This window comes from Triticum dicoccoides, chromosome 1B (genome assembly GCF_002162155.2).
Source record: "Triticum dicoccoides isolate Atlit2015 ecotype Zavitan chromosome 1B, WEW_v2.0, whole genome shotgun sequence".
NCBI classification, from domain to species: domain Eukaryota; kingdom Viridiplantae; phylum Streptophyta; class Magnoliopsida; order Poales; family Poaceae; genus Triticum; species Triticum dicoccoides.
In genome coordinates this window covers 493176116-493191461 of record NC_041381.1, presented here as the reverse complement: position 1 = coordinate 493191461, position 15346 = coordinate 493176116, and positions in this window count along the sequence as shown.

Here is a 15346-nt window from a genome sequence, read left to right as displayed (position 1 = left end):
CCCCTTGCTTCGGATGGCGCCGGAACGGCACCGGGGGCCATCATCATCACCGCGATCTTCACCAACAACTTCACCGCCTTCATCACCAACTCTTCCCCCCTCTATGCAGAGGTGTAACCCCTCTCTTACCCGCTATAATCTCTACTTAAACATGGTGCTCAACGCTATATATTATTTCCCAATGATGTATGGCTATCTTATGATGTTTGAGTAGATCCGTTTTGTCCTATGGGTTAATTTATGATCATGATTGTTTGAGTTGCATGTTTTATTATTGGTGATGTCCTATGGTGCTCTCCGTGTCGCGCAAGCGTGAGGGATCCCCGCTACAGGGTTTGCAATATGTTCATGATTTGCTTATGGTGGGTGGCGTGAGTGAACAGAAGCACATACCCGAGTAAGTAGGTTGTTTGCGTATGGGATAAAGGGGACTTGATACTTTAATGCTATGGTTGGGTTTTACCTTAATGAATCTTTAGTAGTTGTGGATGCTTGCTAGAGTTCCAATCATAAGTGCATATGATCCAAGAAGAGAAAGTATGTTAGATTATGCCTCTCCCTCGAATAGAATTGCAATAGTGATTACCGGTCTAGTTATCGATTGCCTTGGACAAATAACTTTCTCGTAACAAAAAGCTCTCTACTAATACTTACTTTATTGCTTATTTATCTAAACAGCCCCTACTTTTTATTTACGCGTTCTTTATTATGTTTCAAACCTATCCTATCACATCTACAAAGTACTTCTAGTTTCATACTTGTTCTAGGAAAAGCGAACGTCAAGTGTGCTTAGAGTCGTATCAGTGGCCGATAGGACTTGAGAGAGTATTTGTTCTACCTTTAGCTCCTCGTTGGGTTCGACATTCTTACTTATCGAAAGAGGCTACAACTATCACGTATACTTGCGGGTCATCAATCATCTTGGTGCATCTTAACTTGCTGTTTAACAACTTGAACATAAGATTTATTCAGTTCTGAACCAATTTCGAAATTAACATATGAGGACTTACCGGATTTGTTATATGTTGTTTCCGGCCTCATTTAAACTTGCTTTGATGTGTTGTTCTTGTATGCGTCATCTCTTGCCATGAGTAGCATCATATAGCCTTGGCATGCATCATACTTGGTTGAGCATCATGTCATGTTTATGTGTTGTGTGTTTACCATGTTGTTTGCTTCTTTCCGGTTGTGCTTCTTCTCGATAGTTCCTGTTTCGTTGCGATCGTGAGGATTCGTTCGACTACGCTTGGTTCGTCTTCGCCCGTTCATCTTCTTCATGGACTCGATCTTCTTCCTTGCGGGATTTCAGGCAAGATGACCGTTACCCTGGATCTCACTACTATCATTGCTATGCTAGTTGCTTTGTTCCATCGCTATGCTGTGTTACCTATCACTTGCTTATCAAGCCTCCCAAATTGCCATGTCAGCCTCTAACCTTTTCACCCTTCCCAGCAAACCGTTGTTTGGCTATGTTACCACTTTGCTCAGCCCCTCCTATAGCATTGTTAGTTGCAGGTGAAGTTGAAGATTGCTCCACGTTGGAACAGGATTATGTTGGGATATCACAATATCTCTTATTTAATTAATGCATCTATATACTTGGTAAAGGGTGGAAGGCTCGGCCTTATGCCTAGTGTTTTGTTCCACTCCTGCCGCCCTAGTTTCCGTCATACCAGTGTTATGTTCCTTGATTTTGCGTCCCTAGCACGGTGTAGGTTTATGGGCCCCTCTTGACAGTTCGCTTTGAATAAAACTCTTCTAGCAAGGCCGAACATTGATTTTAACATTTGCCATAATAATACTTAAACTAAATAATTAATTGGCATAGGGCGTCATGAACCCGAGGATTTTTTCTACATAGCAGGGAGGGGCCAGCGCTGATGGTGTTGGTCCCAAACGGGCAGACTGCGGGGCCACCACGGGGCAACCCGAGGATCTGGTTTTACTCGTAGGCTGACCTACCCGGACGTGGCCTGAGACGAGATACGTGCGGCTACTATCAGGGTGTCGACACACCGGGAGGTTTTGCAGGATTAGTTTTACCATCGTCGAAATGTCTTGTGCACTGGGATTCTGAGTCTGATCGGATGTCCCGCGATGGAGGATTGTCTCCGCGGATCGTGAGCTTATCATGGGCTAAGTTGGGACACCCCTGCAGGGTTTAAACTTTCGAAAGTCATGCCCGTGGTTATGTGGCAGATGGGAATTTTTAATGTCCGGTTGTAGAGAACTTGACACCAGATTCAAATTAAAATACACCAACCGTGTGCGTAACTGTGATAGTCTCTTTTCGAGTGGGTCGAGAAGAGAACACGGTGGGGTTATGTTTATGTTTGAACGTAAGTAGTTCAGGATCACTTCTTGATCATTACTAGTTTGCGAACGTTTGTGTAGCTTCTCATCTTATTCTTGTACTCGTGAGTTAGCCATCATACATTGCTTAGTCGCTTGCTGCAACCTCACCACTTATCTATTCCTTACCCATTAAGCTTTGCTAGTCTTGATACCTATGGTAATGGGATTGCTGAGTCCTCATGGCTCACAGATTACTACAACAACAGTTGCAGGTACAGGTAATGCGATGTTCTGACGTGAGAGCGATGTTTGCTTGTTTTGGAGTTCTTCTTCTGCTTCTTCTTCGATCAAAGGATAGGTTCTAGGTCGGCAGCCTGGCTTAGGAGGGTGGATGTCGTTGAGTTTCTGTTTGTGTTTCATCCGTAGTCGTATGTTTCCCTTATGTATGATGTTGTTGTATTCGTGTGGCATTGTATGCCTTTTGTATGTATCCCCAACTATTATGTAATGGTACGATGTAATGATATCCACCTTGCAAAAGCGTCTCCAATATGCGCTTCTATCCTTGGTGGGACCTTCGAGCTCCTTTAGGATAGGGTCGCATATTGGGCATGACACACAACCTTGTTTGTAAAGGTTCAGTCGCCGCCTCGAAGGGCACCAATAGTGGAATCACGGCATCTTGCATTGTGTGAGGGCGTGAGGAGAGTACGGTGGCCCTAGTGGCTTCTTGGGGAGCATTGTGCCTCCACACCGCTCCAACGGAGATGTACTTCCCCTCAAAGGGAAGGAACTTCGGTAAAACATCCTCATCTCCATCGGTTCCACTCTTGGTTATCTCTTACCTTTACTTGTGCAAGATATATTGTGTTCTATCTTTTGCTTGCTTGTGTGTATATTGTTGTTGCATCATATAGGTTTCTCACCTAGTTGCATATCTAGACAACCTACTTTGATGCAAAGTTTAATTTGGTAAAGAAAAGCTAAAAATTGTTATTTGCCTATTCACCCCCCCCCTCTAGTCAACTATATCAATCCTTTCATAAGGGTCGAAGAAGTCGCTGAGCGCGGTGAAGTTGCCGACGTCGCCGCCATCCTCGCCCTCGTCGGCGGCGGCCTTCTCTTCCTTGACGCGGCCGCCCCTGCTGAACCCCTGTCGGGTGTCGCCCTAGCGGACCGATGGCGGCGGCGACGCGTCGTCGTCGCTATCATCGAGGACGATGACGCCTCCCTCATCGCGGCCCTGGTGCCGAGCTTCGAACTGCTCTAGGGCGCTGACGCTCCATCTCCATGCACACCCAGTCATCCCGCGCCCATTTCAAGGCTACCGTGTCATCGAGCTCCCCGCCTGCGATCTCGGGCTGCGTCTTCACGGCGGCATGCCCCGGCTCCGTTTTCACCGTGGCGAGCCCTGGTTCCGTCTTCGGTATGACATAGCGCGGAGGAGCCGAGGAGGAGGCGCGCCGGCAGCCCTCATTGATGACGATGCCGGTGCTGCGGGTGCACCGCCCGAGCGGCATCTCCACTGCGAGCGGAAGAATGGGAAGAGGAGCGGGAGGAGGAGTGAGAGGAGGAAGTCGAGGAGGAGCCGGACCTCCTGGGCATCTATTGCCAGGTGCTCCGGCAGGGGACCGGGGTGGCCGCCGCGCCAGCGGCAGGTCATTGCCGCCCTTGAGGTACTCCAACACGTCGTGGAGCGTGCGGCCAGGGCCTCCCCACCATACGTGGCGCCCCCCGCTGTTCTTGACGCCCCCACCACCGACGTCCTGTTGGTGGACGGCAACCTCTGCGTCTGGCGGTGCTAGAAGTAAGCTGCCCACGATGCGTGGTTGTCGGCTGCGTACTGGGGGAGGGTGCGCTGTTCCTCCGTCAGGGATGCTCGCACGCGGTCGACCTCTGCAGGAAGATGGCGGGGCGCGCTTCGACGTCTGGCATCGGGGGAATGGGGACGCCCCCGTTGCCGAGCCTCCACCCCGTCAGCCCGGCGCGCATGTCCGGTGGCGCCGGGGTGTTCGCCTCGAAGAGCAGCCAGGCTCCCACTCATGGAGCGAGCAGCGGCCGAAGCCGTTGGCTGCCGCCATGTCGCCGGGGAATCGCGCGGGCTTGGGAGAGAGGGGAGGGTGTTGGAAATATGCCCTAGAGGCAATAATAAAATGGTTATTATTATATTTCCTTGTTCATGATAATTGTCTATTGTTCAAGCTATAATTGTATTGATCAGAAACCGTAATACATGTGTGAATACATAGACCACAACAAGTCCCTAGTGAGCCTCTAGTTGACTAGCTCGTTCATCAACAGATGGTCATGGTTTCCTAACTATGGACATTGGATGTCATTGATAACGGGATCACATCATTGGGAGAATGATGTGATGGACAAGACCCAATCCTAAGCATAGAACAAGATCGTGTAGTTCGTTTGCTAGAGCTTTTCTAATGTCAAGTATCATTTCCTTAGACCATGAGATTGTGTAACTCCCGGATACCGTAGGAGTGCTTTGGGTGTACCAAACATCACAACATAACTGGGTGACTATAAAGGTGCTCTACAGGTATCTCCGAAAGTGTCTGTTGGGTTGGCACGAATCGAGACTGGGATTTGTCACTCCATATGACGGAGAGGTATCTCCGGGCCCACTCGGTAATGCATCATCATAATGAGCTTAGTGTGACCAAGTGGTTGGTCACGGGATCATGCATTACGGAACGAGTAAAGTGACTTGTCGGTAACGAGATTGAACGAGGTATTGGGATACCGATGATCGAATCTCGGGCAAGTAACGTACTGATTGACAAAGGGAATTGTATACGGGATTACTTGAATCCTCGACATCGTGGTTCATCCGATGAGATCATCGTGGAACATGTGGGAGCCAACATGGGTATCCAGATCCCGCTTTTGGTTATTGGCCGGAGAGCTGTCTTGGTCATGTCTACATGATTCCCAAACCTGTAGGGTCTACACACTTAAGGTTCGATGACGCTAGGGTTATTAGGAAGATTTGTATGTGATTACCGAATGTTGTTCGGAGTCCCGGATGAGATCCCGGACATCATGAGGAGTTCCGGAATGGTCTGGAGGTGAAGATTTATATATGGGAAGTTGTCATACAGTCACCGGAAATGTTTGGGGGCATACCGGTATTGTACCGGGGCCACTGGAGGAGTTCCGGGGGTCCACCGGGAGGGGCCACCTGTCCCGGAGGGCCTCATGGGCTGTAGAGGGAAGGGAACCAGCCCCTTGGAGGGCTGGGCGCCATCCCCCCTAGGGCCCATGCGCCTAGGGTTGGGGGGAACCCTAAAGGGGGCGCCTCCCTTGCTTGGGGGGCAAGCCCCCTACCCCCTTGGCCGCCGACCCCCCTCTAGATCCCATCTAGAGGGGCCGGCCCCCTTCCCCTGCTCCTATAAATAGAGGGGCGAGGGGAGGGGTGCAGCACCACATCCAAGGCGCAGCCCCTCCCCTCCCCAACACCTCTCCTCCTCCGCAAGAGCTTGGCGAAGCCCTGCCGGAGAACTGCTGCTCCATCACCACCACGCCGTTGTGCTGCTGTTGGAGCCCTCTTCCTCAACCTCTCCCTCCTCCTTGCTGGATCAAGGAGCGGGAGACATCACCGGGCTCCACGTGTCTTGAACGCGGAGGTGCCGTTGTTCGGCGCTAAGATCGAAATCCAGCGCGATCTGAATCGCTACGAGTATGACTCCTTCATCCGCGTTCTTGTAACGCTTCCGTCTCGCGATCTTCAAGGGTACGAAGATGCTCTCCCCTCTCTTTCGTTGCTAGTTACTCCATAGATTGATCTTGGTGATGCGTAGAAATTTTTAATTTCTGCTACGATCCCCAACAGTGGCATCATGAGCTAGGTCTATGAGTAGTTTCTATGCACGAGTAGAACACAAGTTTGTTGTGGGTGTCGATTTTGTCAATTTACTTGCCACTACTAGTCTTATCTTGTTTCGGCGGCATCGTGGGATGAAGCGGCCCGGACCGACCTTACACGTACGCTTACATGAGACAGGTTCCACCGACTGACATGCATTAGTTGCATAAGGCGGCTAGCGGGTGTCTGTCTCTCCCACTTTAGTCGGATCGGATTCGATGAAAAGGGTCCTTATGAAGGGTAAATAGCAATTGGAATATCACGTTGTGGTTTTGGCGTAGGTAAGAAACATTCTTGCTAGAAACCTATAGCAGCCACGTAAAAAGATGCAACAACAATTAGAAGACGTCTAACTTGTTTTTGCAGCATATGTCGTGTGATGTGATATGGCCAAAAGGATGTGATGAATGATATATATGTGATGTATGAGATTGATCATGTTCTTGTAATAGGAATCACGACTTGCATGTCGATGAGTATGACAACCGGCAGGAGCCATAGGAGTTGTCTTAATTATTGTATGACATGCGTGTCATTGAATAATGCCATGTAATTACTTTACTTTATTGCTAAACCGTTAGCCATAGTAGTAGAAGTAATCGCTGGCGTGACAACTTCATGAAGACACGATGATGGAGATCATGAAGATGGAGATCATGGTGTCATGCCGGTGACGATGATGATCATGGCGCCCCGAAGATGGAGATCAAAAGGAGCAAAATGATATTGGCCATATCATGTCACTATTTGATTACATGTGATGTTTATCATGTTTTACATCTCATTTTCTTAGAACGACGGTAGCATAAATAAGATGATCCCTCATAAAATTTCAAGAATGTGTTCCCCCTAACTGTGCATAGTTGTGAAGGTTCATTGTCTCGAAGCACCACGTGATGATCGGGTGTGATAGATTCTAACGTTCGAATACAACGGGTGTAAGCCAGATTTACACATGCAAAACACTTAGGTTGACTTGACGAGCCTAGCATGTACAGACATGGCCTCGGAACGCAAGAGACCGAAAGGTCGAACATGAGTCGTATAGAAGATACGATCAACATGAAGATGCTCACCGATGATGACTAGTCCGTCTCACGTGATGATCGGACATGGCCTAGTTGACTCGGATCATGTATCACTTAGATGACTAGAGGGATGTCTGTCTGAGTGGGAGTTCATTATATAATTTGATTAGATGAACTTAATTATCATGAACTTAGCCTAAAATATTTGCAATATGTCTTGTAGATCAAATGGCCCACGCTAATGTTGCCCTCAACTTCAACGCGTTCCTAGAGAAAACCAAGCTGAAAGACGATGGCAGCAACTATACGGACTGGGTCCGGAACTTGAGGATCATCCTCATAGCTGCCAACAGAGCATATGTCCTAGATGCACCACTAGGTGAAGCACCCGTTTTCCCAGCAACTCAAGACGTTATGAACGTCTGGCAGTCGTGTAGTGATGATTACTCCCTGGTTCAGTGCGGCATGCTTTACAGCTTAGAACCGGGGCTCCAAAAGTGTTTTGAGCAGCACGGAGCATATGAGATGTTCCAAGAGCTGAAAATGGTTTTCCAAGCTCATGCCCGGGTCGAGTGATATGAAGTCTCCAACAAGTTCTACAGTTGTAAGATGGAGGAGAATAGTTCTGTCAGCGAGCACATACTCAAAATGTTTGGTTTACACAACCGCTTGTCTCAGCTGGGAGTTAATCTCCTGGATGACGCGGTCATTGACAGAATCCTCCAGTCGCTCCCACCTAGCTACAAGAGCTTTGTGATGAACTACAATATGCAGGGGATGGTGAAAACCATTCCTGAGGTATTTTCAATGCTGAAATCAGCGAAGGTGGAGATCAAAAAGGAACATCAAGTGTTGATGGTCAATAAAACCACTAGTTTCAAGAAAGGCAAGGGTAAGAAGAACTTCAAGAAGGACGGCAAGGAAGTTGCCGCGCCCGGTAAGCCAGTTGCCGGGAAGAAGCCAAAGCATGGACCCAAACCTGAGACTGAGTGCTTTTATTGCAAGGGAAATGGACACTGGAAGTGGAACTGCCCCAAGTACTTAGCGGACAAGAAGGCCGACAACACCAAAGGTATATGTGATATACATGTAATTGATGTGTACCTTACCAGTACTCGTAGTAGCTCCTTGGTATTTGATACCGGTGCGGTTGCTCATATCTGTAACTCAAAACAGGAGTTGCGGAATAAGCGGAGACTGGCGAAGGATGAGGTGACGATGCGCGTCGGGAATGGTTCCAAGGTCGATGTGATCGTCGTCGGCACGCTACCTCTACATTTACCTACGGGATTAGTTTTAAACCTCAATAATTGTTATTTAGTGCCAGCTTTGAGCATGAACATTGTATCTGGATCTCGTTTAATACGAGATGGCTACTCATTTAAATCCGAGAATAATGGTTGTTCTATTTATATGAGAGATATGTTTTATGGTCATGCCCCGCTGGTCAATGGTTTATTCTTAATTAATCTCGAACGTGATGTTACACATATTCATAGTGTGAATACCAAAAGATGTAAGGTTGATAATGATAGTCCCATGCAGATGGACTTTTGGAGTCTCTTGATTACGAATCATTTGACACGTGCGAACCATGCCTCATGGGAAAAATGACCAAGACTCCGTTCTCCGGAACAATGGAGCGAGCAACCAACTTGTTGGAAATCATACATACTGATGTGTGTGGTCCAATGAGCGTTGAGGCTCGCGGTGGCTATCGTTATGTTCTCACCCTCAGTGATGACTTAAGTAGATATGGGTATATCTACTTGATGAAACACAAGTCTGAGACCTTTGAAAAGTTCAAGGAATTTCAGAATGAGGTAGAGAATCAACGTGACAGAAAAATAAAGTTCTTAGGATCAGATCGTGGAGGGGAATATTTGAGTCACAAATTTGGCACACACTTAAGGAAATGTGGAATCGTTTCTCAACTCACGCCGCCTGGAACACCTCAGCGTAATGGTGTGTCCAAACGTCGTAATCGCACTCTATTGGATATGGTGCAATCTATGATGTCACTTACCGATTTACCGCTATCATTTTGGGGATACGCTCTAGAGGCAGCTACATTCACTTTAAATAGGGCACCATCAAAATCCGTTGAGACGACACCATATGAATTATGGTTTGGGAAGAAACCTAAGTTGTCGTTTCTAAAAGTTTGGGGATGCGATGCTTATGTCAAGAAACCTCAACCTGAAAAGCTCGAACCCAAGTCAGAAAAATGCGTCTTCATAGGATACCCTAAGGAAACCATTGGGTATACCTTCTACCTCAGATCCGAAGGCAAAATCTTCATTGCCAAGAACGGGTCCTTTCTGGAGAAAGAGTTTCTCTCGAAAGAAGTAAGTGGGAGGAAAGTAGAACTCGATGAAGTACTGCCTCTTGAACCGGAAAGTAGCGCAGCTCAAGAAGATGTTCCTGTGGTGCCTGCACCGACTAGAGAGTAAGTTAATGATGATGATCAAGGTACTTCAGATCAAGTTGCTACTGAACTTCATAGGTCCACAAGGACACGTTCCACACCAGAATGATATGGCAACCCTGTCCTGGAAATCATGCTGTTAGACAACGGTGAACCTTCGAACTATGAAGAAGCGATGGCGGGCTCAGATTCCAACAAATGGCTTGAAGCCATGCAATCCAAGATAGGATCCATGTATGAAAACAAAGTATGGACTTTGACAGACTTGCCCAATGATCGGCGAGCGATAGAAAATAAATGGATCTTTAAGAAGAAGACAGACGCGGATGGTAATGTTACCATCTATACGGCTCGACTTGTCGCTAAGGGTTATCGACAAGTTCAAGGGGTTGACTACGATGAGACCTTCTCACCCGTAGCGAAGTTGAAGTCCGTCTGAATCATGTTAGCAATTGCCGCATTCTATGATTATGAGATATGGAAAATGGACGTCAAAACGGCATTCCTTAACGGCTTCCTTAAGGAAGAATTGTATATGATGCAGCCGGAAGGTTTTGTCAATCCTAAGAATGCTAACAAGGTATGCAAGCTCCAGCGCTCCATCTATGGGCTGGTGCAAGCATTTCGGAGTTGGAACATTCGCTTTGATGAAATGATCAAAGCGTTTGGGTTTATGCAGACTTATGGAGAAGCCTGCGTTTACAAGAAAGTGAGTGGGAGCTCTGTAGCATTTCTCATATTATATGTGGATGACATACTTTTGATGGGAAATGATATAGAACTTTTGTACAGCATAAAGGCCTACTTGAATAAGTGTTTTTCAATGAAGGACCTTGGAGAAGCTGCTTATATATTAGGCATCAAGATCTATAGAGATAGATTGAGACGCCTCATAGGTCTTTCACAAAGCACATACCTTGATAAGATATTGAAGAAGTTCAATATGGATCAGTACAAGAAAGGGTTCTTGCCTATATTGCAAGGTGTGAAATTGAGCTCAGCTCAAAGCCCGACCACGGCAGAAGATAGAAAAAAGATGAGTGTCATCCCCTATGCCTCAGCCATAGGGTCTATTATGTATGCCATGTTGTGTACCAGACCTGATGTAAACCTTGTCATAAGTTTGGTAGGAAGGTACCAAACTAATCCCGGCATGGAACACTGGACAGCGGTCAAGAATATCCTGAAGTACCTGAAAAGGACTAAGGACACGTTTCTCGTTTATGGAGGTGACAAAGAGCTCGTCATAAAGGGTTACGTCGATGCTAGCTTTGATACAAATCTGGATGACTCCAAGTCACAAACCGGATATGTGTATATTTTGAATGGTGGGGCAGTAAGCTGGTGCAGTTGCAAGCAAAGCGTCGTGGCGGGATCTACATGTGAAGCGGAGTACATGGCAACCTCGGAGGCAGCACATGAAGCAATCTGGATGAAGGAGTTCATTACCGACCTAGGAGTTATTCCCAATGCGTTGGGCCCGATGACTCTCTTCTGTGACAACACTGGAGCTATTGCCCTTGCCAAGGAGCCCAGGTTTCACAAGAAGACCAGACACATCAAGTGTCGCTTCAACTCCATTTTTGAAAATGTTCAAGATGGAGACATAGATATTTGTAAAGTGCATACGGATCTGAATGTCGCAGATCCGTTGACTAAACTTCTTCCACGGGCAAAACATGATCAACACCAGAACTCTATGGGTGTTCAATTCATCACAATGTAACTAGATTATTGACTCTAGTGCAAGTGGGAGACTATTGGAAATATGCCCTAGAGACAATAATAAAATGGTTATTATTATATTTCATTGTTCATGATAATTGTCTATTGTTCATGCCATAATTATATTGATCGGAAACCGTAATACATGTGTGAATACATAGACCACAACAAGTCCCTAGTGAGCCTCTAGTTGACTAGCTCGTTGATCAACAGATGGTCATGGTTTCCTGACTATGGACATTGGATGTCATTGATAACGGGATCACATCATTGGGAGAATGATGTGATGGACAAGACCCAATCCTAAGCATAGCACATGATTGTGTAGTTCGTTTGCTAGAGCTTTTCTAATGTCAAGTATCATTTCCTTAGACCATGAGATTGTGTAACTCCCGGATACCGTAGGAGTGCTTTGGGTATACCAAACGTCACAACGTAACTGGGTGACTATAAAGGTGCTCTACAAGTATCTTCGGAAGTGTCTGTTGGGTTGGCATGAATCGAGACTGGGATTTGTCACTCCGTATGACGGAGAGGTATCTTTGGGCCCACTCGGTAATGCATCATCATAATGAGCTCAGTGTGACCAAGTGGTTGGTCACGGGATCATGCATTACGGAACGAGTAAAGTGACTTGCCTGTAACGAGATTGAACGAGGTATTGGGATACCGACGATCGAATCTCGGGCAAGTAATGTACCGATTGACAAAGGGAATTGTATACGAGATTACTTGAATCCTCGACATCGTGGTTCATCCGATGAGATCATCGTGGAACATGTGGGAGCCAACATGGGTATCCAGATCCCGTTGTTGGTTATTGGCCGGAGAGCTGTCTCGGTCATGTCTGCATGATTCCCGAACCCGTAGGGTCTACACACTTAAGGTTCAATGGCTAGGGTTATTAGGAAGATTTGTATGTGATTACCGAATGTTGTTCGGAGTCCTGGATGATATCCCTGACGTCACGAGGAGTTCTGGAATGGTCCGGAGGTGAAGATTTATATATGGGAAGTTGTCATACAGTCACTGGAAATGTTCGGGGGCATACCGGTATTGTACCGGGGGCACCGGAGGGGTTCCGGGGGTCCATCGGGAGGGTCCACCTGTCCCGGAGGGCCTCATGGACTATAGAGGGAAGGGAACCAGCCCCTTGGAGGGCTGGGCGCCACCCCCCCTAGGGCCCATGCGCCTAGGGTTGGGGGAACCTTAAAGGGGGGGCTCCCTTGCTTGGGAGGCAAGCCCCCTCCCCCCTTGGCCCCCGCCCCCCCTCTAGATCCCATCTAGAGGGGCCGACCCCCTTCCCCCTTCTCCTATAAATAGAGGGGCGAGGGGAGGGGTGCAGCACCACATCCAAGGCGCGGCCCCTCCCCTCCCCAACACCTCTCCTCCTCCGCAAGAGCTTGGCGAAGCCCTGCCGGAGAACTGCTGCTCCATCACCACCACGCCGTTGTGCTGCTGCTGGAGCCCTCTTCCTTAACCTCTCCCTCCTCCTTGCTGGATCAAGGTGCGGGAGACGTCACCGGGCTGCACGTGTGTTGAACGCGGAGGTGCCGTTGTTCGGCGCTAAGATCGGAATCCACCGCGATCTGAATCGCTATGAGTACGACTCCTTCATCCGTGTTCTTGTAACGCTTCCGTCTCGCGATCTTCAAGGGTACGAAGATGCACTCCCCTCTCTTTCGTTGCTAGTTACTCCATAGATTGATCTTGGTGATGCGTAGAAAAAAAATTAATTTCTGCTACGATCCCCAACAAAGGGTAGAAACATCGGCGGGCGGCTGCGCACGGGGAGAGAGGCAGAGCTCGGCAGCGGCCAGCGGTCAGCTGTGGGCAGGTGTGGCCAGAGGCGTGGGAGGCACTGGTTTATATAGCCCCGCGCCGTGTGTACGCGTGGCGGGAAGAGAGGCGTCGTCGCGCCGCCCGTGATGAGGAATCAATGGCAAGGCTGACCGGCGGCAGCCTTGCCATTGATTCCATGCGGGAAACCGAGGCATTCCGAGGACGACGAGGCGCACATCGCTGACTCGGCGAACCCGCGATTCTTTCGCGCCAAAATCTCTCGCCCCGGCGCCTAGGGGCGCCCCCCAGCGCGCCGGGTTCGGCTTGGGTCCGCTGACGCTAATTTCGGCCCAAGCCGGCGAAAAAGGGGCTCCTAGGGGTGTGACTGGGCCGTTTTTTCGGCGCTGGCGCGAAAAAATCGCCTGGGGGCCGTGTTGGGGGCGCGGCTGGAGATGCTCTGAGTCTCTGATCTTGATCGTACACGTTTGCGTGTATGATTAACATACGATTAAATCAGGGGCGTCACACTTCCAAAGGCAATTTTTTAAAACCACAGCATTGTTGGGACTTGCTCAAAGGGTGTGACAAGTGGAAGTTGATTGACCTAGAATCCCCACCGAAGAGAGGTTCACTTACAAACATGGATGAAGATGAAGAAGATGATGGCCCACGAAACTTGAACAAGCCCGATGGTGAGAAGAAGACAAATGAGAAGATCAAGAGGGAACACGAAGCATCGAGTTTGCGGGACAAGATAGATGCCATGGTGCAATTAAATGAGTTGATGTTAGCGAAGACATGACAAAGAAAGAGTTGTCCGAGAAGAAGGCACGGGAGAAACAAGAGAAGTGGCAATTGCTCAAGGACGAGGGGTTGCGCAAGGCGGCCGTTGAGGAGAGAAGAGCCTATGCCGCTGAGACCAAAGCCATGGCCAAGCTTCTTGCCAAAGAGAACAAGATCATGACATTGAACCACGATTACATGGACAACATCACCAAAGAATGTCATGATATGGCAAGGAGAGACATCTTGAAGAGGAGGATGCTAGCAGCGGCCGGTGGGTGTTTCGGTGCTGGTGATGTTTTCCCATCAGGAGTTGGAACCAATGCCGCTGATGCATTCAGTGCGCCCGGCGATGCTTTCGGTGCCGGAGTTAGAACAAGTGTCGGCGACGGATTCGGGGCGGCGATGGAATCGCTGGCGGTGGTGCGGAGTGAAGATCATGACGACGATTGAAAAGCGACTAAGATGATGATGGTCGTGGTCGTCGCTTTTGCATGAAGTCCTTTTGCGCTTTTGCCCGACTATGCTTTTATTTGCGCGTGAACTATGTTTTATTCTTCGAATTTGAACTCAATTTGTCGGAATCGTTGTCAAATTCGCTTATTAGGGGTTTTCGGTTTGCGGACCGATGCAGGCTAAGGCTGAGCAGACCCCGTGTAGCCGACCGTAAAAGAGCATATTCGCATGGGTCGGCTACGCGAGTTTTGCTCGGCTGCAGTCCGCGTCGGCGTCGATCCGCAAAACTGTTTTTCAGCGGATTGTAAAACTTGAGGGTCGCATTATATGGGGTGTGCTGGAGATGCTTTTAGGACATGTACAATGGTTCTATCTTAGCAATGCCACGTAGGATAAATGATAAAGTGGGGGAGAGAGAATTCGTAAGAAAAGGTTTGTCTTCTCTTATTTAAAAGAAGACAAGTGATGATCTTTTAGCATAATATGTCTCAGCACGTTTTTAGGACTAGCTAATTATTGAAGATAAGACTAAGAAATGACCTATTGTAGACATGTTTTTTGTCCTTTTTTAATTACATGCAAAACTTCGGTAATTGCCTTTGGCTCCTAGGTGCATATGCACCCATTGTCGAAATCCAAATTCCGAGAAGTTAAAAAATTCGAAACAAAAATCCCGCGTGTATATCCGGACATTTTATGTGCGTTCACAAGGTTTCAGTGAAAAACGACGTTTTTTGTGGCTTGTGTAAAAAAGATAAAGAAATGCCTCGTGAATAGTTAGAATGAAGCATCAGAAATTGTCTTTTTTACACAAGCCACAAAAAACGTCGTTTTTCACCGAAACCTTGTGAACGCACATAAAATGTCCGGATATACACGCGGGATTTTTGTTTCGAATTTTTCAACTTCTAGGAATTTGGATTTCGACAATGGGTGCATATGCACCTAGGAGCCAAAACGCCACTCTCT